Here is a 6,710-nt window from a genome sequence, read left to right as displayed (position 1 = left end):
AAACTGCACCCAAATTTTGTTTTCTGTTTTGGAGTCTGGATCGGAATGGGAGATCTCTGAAATTTTTGGAATCTCGCTTCCATAGCGCTTTCGAAAATCCATTAGGAGGAAGCTCGTTGAAAGCTTATGCTTCAATTGCAAAAAAAAAAAAAATGTCAAACTAATAAGAAACAAGAAATTTTTATACTAGAAAAGACAAACTAATTTTGCCATTTAAAAACTAATTAGGAGGGGGTATTGAATTGTACTTTAAAAGATTTTAGAGTATTTTTAAAATCTTTTGTTATTCAATTTAGATTTATGTAAAAAATTTTAAAATCTTCTCTTATTCAACTTAGATATCTATAAAATCATTTAAAACAATTTAAAATCTCTTGTTATTCAATCAATAATTTATAAAACTAACTTAAAATCTATTGTTATTCATAATTTCAGAACTTTTTTATAAAATGCTCCTTTACATGATTCTACAAGATTTTTTGTGTGTTTTTAGTTGAAAAATATCTCCCTCAAAGTCACAGCCTTTGAGGTATAATTTGAAAAGATTTCAGCAAAAAAAAAAACTCTGGAAATAAACTCGTCTAATCCCACAACAAGTCTGAAATTGTTTATCTTGTCTGCTTCACGGCCATCAGCTAAATATAAAAGGATTTGGGTATTTTGTTCACTATGGAGTTTGAGTTTCCATACTTTTTTGTGCAATTGGAGTGTGAAAAACATAAATCGCAAACAAACCCAGCGAAACGAAACGAAACCTAAGCAAAGAACTGGAGTTTATTAGCATCTCCAATAATGACCAGTAGTAATAGGGATATCGTTAGTCATTCGCGCAGGTTCAAGTTTCTTCAAGGTTCGTCTTCGTTTTTTTTTTCTTCTAGGCATCAATGGAGTGCCCTTACCCGAATTCACATGCTTTATAAGGTTCCGGTTGTATGCAGCGGCATAATCTAAACCGACGCCGGTCTGGTTCGGTTCACCAGGTGAGGGCCAACCGGTCTCAGCCACCACGATGTCCACGTCACTGTACCCGATCCGTCTCATAGCAGAGTAAACAGCGTCAAGCTGAGTGTCGAACATGTTGATGTAGTTCATCTTCGTAACCGGGTCAACGATAACTACGTCGTTTCAGTTAAAGAGTGCATAATTTAACGTTTCGGGTCCGAACCCGAAATATGGGTACGGGTTAACCATAAAAGGAGACTTCGTGCGGTTGTGGAAGTCGAGGATTGGAGCGAAGATGGTTTTATCGTAGCCTCTACGAAACTTTCCGGAGCTAGGTGGTTCGGAAGAGCCTGATAGGACACCGAGCGAGTGAGGCGTAGAGACGAAGATCCCAGTCACGTTAGCCAGGTCTACTGTTAACGTAAGCGCCTCCATGGCGGGAAGGAGATGACCGATCAGTGTTTTGTCGGATGTAGCGATGACTTCGTTTCCGACAGCAGAGTAACGGATCGATGCTGCCGGGAGGAAAGGGAAGATGTGGTCGGAGAGCCATGAACGTGCGTTGGGAAGCTTGGAGAGCGAAACGATGTCGGAGCGGAGTTTGGGATCATACGCGTGACGGTGAGAGAGATCCCGGTGATGCCAGAAAGTTTTTTTTTTTTTTTTGTGTTCTAAAATATTCTAAACTCAAAGTTTATTAATAACAAAATCTTACAGAATCACATTCATTTTCTTGTATTTTAAATATAAAAACCTTAAAAACTAATGAAATTTCCCAAAAACTCAATCAAATCCTTCAAAATTGTAAAATATTAAAATCTTACAAAATCTTTCCAAATCCAAGTTCAATACCCCTCTAAGAATAAATGGCTTAGCTCCGCCAAATGAATTTGTATATATTTGGTAGAAGACTGTTTGTTTTATATCTATTACTTGCTGAGTTCCATATTTCCATCTTTTCTGATCTATCAAGTCACCAACACATCATCACATTCAAGATATGGTTACCGGAAATGACTATATCATCAAAAACTCACACGGGTCACAAGGATTAATACTTGATGTGGCTAATACTTTTCTATGTAAAATCCATGAACAGATTGAAAACTTCGCATGCACCAATTTCCAGAAAACTCGATATAATAGTCAGTTGCTACAACACTAATTACGTTCTCATCAAAATTTTGGGGCTGAGGGGATGACAAGAGGTGACACTTGCTGCCATATCTGAAGGTGAACAAAAGACGCGGCCGAGCCTACAAGGTGAGGAAAGATTCCGCGAAATCCAGACTTCGAAGTATGGACGACCATTGCTTTGACACTAAACGACATATTGCGATGGAATTTGTAGGTAATCTTGAGAGTATCTCTATTACATAAGTTGAGTCCGATGATTTTGTGTAGCGTCGGATGCGTTTATGTTGAAGCACCGAATCGTTCTTCTGCCTGTTCATGGCGTCTTTTACTCGACAAATTTTGCGTGAATACAGTTTTAGTTGGGGATAAAGTCAGTCACTAGGTTTAGTGGTTATAGAAAAAATATTATGATATATACCTTTTAAGAATGTTTCATATTTAAATTATTTTTTATTTTCGCATTTCACCAAATGAATTTTTAGGTCTTTTACTGTAATCTGTTTTATATATCGAATGAATTTAATGAATCAGAAATTAGACAAAATTAAATGGAAAAAAACAAAGAAATTAAATGGAAAAGAACAACTTTTATTAGATAAAATTAAATGGAGAAAACAAAGAAATTAAAAAACAGAAAAAAAAATCAAAGAAAACCAAGAACATTTTTTATTTGACAAAATTAATTAAATGGAAAAAACAAAGAAATTAAATGAAAAAAAAACGGAAATTAAAAAAACAAATTTAAAAAGAAGCAAATAATGATATATAGAGTACAAAATCAGTCGAAAGAGCCACGACAGTTGACTGAACCACAGAGACAAATCTTGTTGCCTTTGTAAAGCCTCTCATCTTCTCCAATACGCTTTATAGAAGAAACTCCATAGTCATATGTTAACTCTGTCACAGGAGGAATATGCTTCATCGCAAAAAGCCCAATGCGAACATATGTATCAGATTTAATAGGCTGCCAGAAAACATTAGGCTTACAGCTGTGATTCATGAATCGAGCAACATTCCCTTTTTCTTTGGCGCTTATCAAGACTTGCGTCGTCAGATTGAAAACCTCAGGGACACTTTCCCATACATCTTCACACACAAGCTCAGGCTCGTAGTTCCACTTAAACCTCATATAAAACCGAGATGAGTCGAACAAGAAGTTATCGTTTTCTTGTACTTCTTCTTTTGTCTTCCTCACACCAGCAAACTCACAGATAAAGGTCCCAGCTCGGATTGGATCCCAAGAACGTACACCCCAACCACACTTTGTTGTCTTGAACACTTCCATGTGAAGCTTCAAACCGTTTTGAACTAATCGGTTTTTACAGTCGTTGGGGCATGAACAAGATTCACCGCACTCATAAATCAATGGTTTACGACAAACCAAAATGGAGTTATGGTACGGTAACTCGCCACTGTTTCTTTCCATGCACATGCAGCTTTGATGAAAGGATGGTTGACCTTGAAAATTCTGGAATCCAGGTGCTTGGAGATCGATGTTTAAATCAAGTGTCATTCTTGAGTAATGCTGAGATGTGATGTATTCAAAGTCTTCAGGAATAGTTTTGTCATTTTCATCTACTTCGTCAACCAGCGGGACTCGTAAAACCTCTTTTCCAAAAGAAAGATCTGGAAGTATAAAACCCTGCCTTGAATCAATTGGGTCGTGCATCCTCAAATCATCAGCTAATTTCCAGTTTGCATAACCAGAATTAGGTTGGCCTGGTTTCCTCACCATTTTAAACTTAAACTCTTTACAACCGCTTTTTCCTATCACAGAATACGTCTCAAAAACAAGATAAAGCCCATCGTAGATGTATACCTTTCTAGTATCATCGTTGGGGTCGCCTCTGCCTCGGATGACTCTAACTTCGTTTCCTATTCTTCTACTTGCATCTAGTGCAAGGTTCCCTCTTTCCATAGTCTGATCTTGAGGTAAACCGTTCTTATCCGTTCCGCCATATCCAGAATAGATCAACCATTCAAGATTCTCGGTTTCATCATTGTACTGTCCTGATGTAACCACACTCGCTGCAAGAGGTTCTGCTTCACCATCATTAGTTGTCATATAATCAATGCCGCTGACAGCTTGTTTGTGTAGCCCGACTAAGCACATTTCACCCCAGTAATAGAATATATCACCTACTTCTACTCCAGGAACAGGACCCGTCCTCCTTCTCCGATTAGTTTGGACCCCCATAGTCCTGCAATTAGCATCCACGGTTGTAAGGATGCCTTTCTGGAGGTTTAGTTGGCAAAATCTCCGCCTAACCGCATCAAAACAACCTCAACTATCGCGTGGTTTCCGGTTTTTCTCTCTGTTTCGGTTATCCCTGAATCAAAGTTTCTGGGCCAGAGAACCTTTTTGCTGTTGGGATTTTCTGTGTTTGGCTTCTTCGCCTGGGTCTTGACGTTTTTGGAACCCTTTGGTCGACCACGTCCTTTTTTTTTTCTGGAGCAGTACTTGAACCAACACCATATAAGTAGTTATTGACATCATCAAATGGTCTAACAGTTCGTAGTGGTGTGACATCTAGAGGAGGAGGAAGGCCAGCTGTTGAAGCAGTACTTAGACCATCCCCCGCAGCATATGAGTAGTTGTTCAAATCATTAGAGTGTCGAATGGTTTGCACTGGTGCTACCATCAGAGGAAGATAGCCGGCTGTTATGATGTGGGTTTCATCGTTACTTGGACCAGTACCAGGACCAACATCTGCCTCGGAAGAACGCATGTTCGAATCATCAAATGGATTAATGTTTGGAAGCCGTGAGACCGCTAGAGGAGGGGATGTTGATGATGTGTTTTTTGGGATGTTGATGAGGTTATCCATCGCAAATCCTATCAATATACAAAAATAAGAAGTCTTAGATTAGTCAAAATTAAACAAGTAGACAAGATATAGCGAGAGGTTTACAAAATATGGTTGTGGATAACATTATACAAAGGTTTTGAACATTCCAAAAGTTAACTAAGAAACAAAAAAAAACCGTCGTTGCATTTTTTTTATAATGATAAAAGAATAAAGAAACACTAATAAATGAAAGAGTCCATTCATTTACTACAGCTCTATAAACGCAAAGCTGAGAATTATGGGAACTCTAAAATAATAATCAAGTACGTAGACAGACACTCGCTGATGCTAATGAAACATTTTTATATTTCGCAAATAATTGTTAATCTCTCAAAGGCGACAAAGGTAAAATGCATTTGAGACTCGATTCAGAAAGTTGAAATTATTCTTATCAAGCCACAAAAAAAACGACTTGAAATGATGTATATATAAAAATTAGGTGTTTGAAAGGAGTTTTTAAAACTATTGTTTGACAATATTCAAACCACATTAGTATTCAGTTGCATAACAATGTGTTCAGATCTGAATTCTGTAGTGATGACATCCTTTGGATTAAGAAGAAATCTTAATCAAATTAGAGTCCTCACAAACAAGGAGACAGAGAACATATCTTGTGTAGAATTATCATACATATATAATTTCAATTTTGACATCAACAAGAACCAAAACAAAACACAAAAAAAAATTATCTATTATATATGACCTTTAATCACGACACATTAAACAAACAAATAATACAAAAAAATCATAGCTTGAACATAAATTAAAGACTTAAAGTGCGTATATATATAATCCTTAACAACAATTTTATATAAAACAATTAAATAGGGACATAGAAAAGGTACCTTAACAACCTGAGAAATTAGATTGAGGGTTTACAAAAACAAGTAGCGGAATAGAAGTAAGAAGCAGGAGAGATACAAAAAAGAAGAAAATTATGAATGGAAAATGGTTGAAGTAGCGTACATATGAAAATGATTTTTGGATATGTGAGTGTGTGGTAGATTGAAAAATAATCCTCTTTTTATAATTATTATATGAAATGGATTAATAGCCAAATCTCCATAGTAGAAATAAAGTTTTACTCATTAAAAATCCTAGATTTTTTTATTATTCAGTGTATCTTAGACTACCCCTTAATCTTTTGACACTTTTTTGAGAAAAAAAAATTAACATAAATCTAAAATATCTTTATTTCTTATTTGAAATATATTTTTCTACATATGTGTAGTTTATTCAACTATTTTAATAAAAAAAAAGTTAAATAGTTTGAATACATGCACTCAAAAATATTGAACCATATATATTGAATGTTTGGTCATTTAAATTTGAATATGACTTTAGAAGATATTGTCATTTAAAAATATATTATATGAGAAATTTATTATTATCTTTGAATAATAATAAAAAAGTAGTGTACATGGGCCTCGTAGATAACAACATCATTATGATTACAAAATTCAGTATATCCATCATTGAAGTTAAATTTTAAACACAAAATTAAAACGTAAACTAGAAGCAGGCGAGAAAAGTCAGTAGTCCAAATACTCAAGTCATGAATGTAGAAAATTAAAACTTGCATTATAAATTAACAAAGCCCATGGTTCGATGTCCATGTCACATCACCACAATATGTTATCGTATGTACATTATCTATGAAAAAGCATCGCTTGTTGCAATTCTTCCCTGTATATACCATGTTTGCCATAACGCGTACAAACCAATTAGGCTTAAGTACATATATGATGAAGTTGTCGAATGTATATATCTTGATATTTTGCT

At 35.5% G+C, this 6,710-nt stretch overlaps 2 pseudogenes across 1 annotated transcript; both read right to left on the bottom strand.

Moving 5' to 3' along the window:
* Positions 1-777: 777 nt before the first annotated feature.
* LOC109128718 (glucan endo-1,3-beta-glucosidase pseudogene) lies at positions 778-1,897 on the bottom strand (annotated as a pseudogene).
* A 749-nt stretch (positions 1,898-2,646) lies between these two features.
* LOC104743895 (histone-lysine N-methyltransferase, H3 lysine-9 specific SUVH7 pseudogene) lies at positions 2,647-5,907 on the bottom strand (annotated as a pseudogene). Its single transcript, XR_015580642.1, has 2 exons — positions 5,774-5,907; positions 2,647-4,915 (listed from the first exon to the last, which is right to left on the bottom strand). The product of XR_015580642.1 is annotated as a histone-lysine N-methyltransferase, H3 lysine-9 specific SUVH7 pseudogene (transcript).
* Between the last annotated feature and the right edge of the window lie 803 nt (positions 5,908-6,710).

Source organism: Camelina sativa, chromosome 14, assembly GCF_030686135.1.
Source record: "Camelina sativa cultivar CO46 ecotype springtype chromosome 14, ASM3068613v1".
Taxonomy (NCBI): Eukaryota; Viridiplantae; Streptophyta; class Magnoliopsida; order Brassicales; family Brassicaceae; genus Camelina; species Camelina sativa.
Note: the sequence above shows the minus strand (reverse complement) of the source record. Positions and strands in the feature narration are given on the sequence as shown.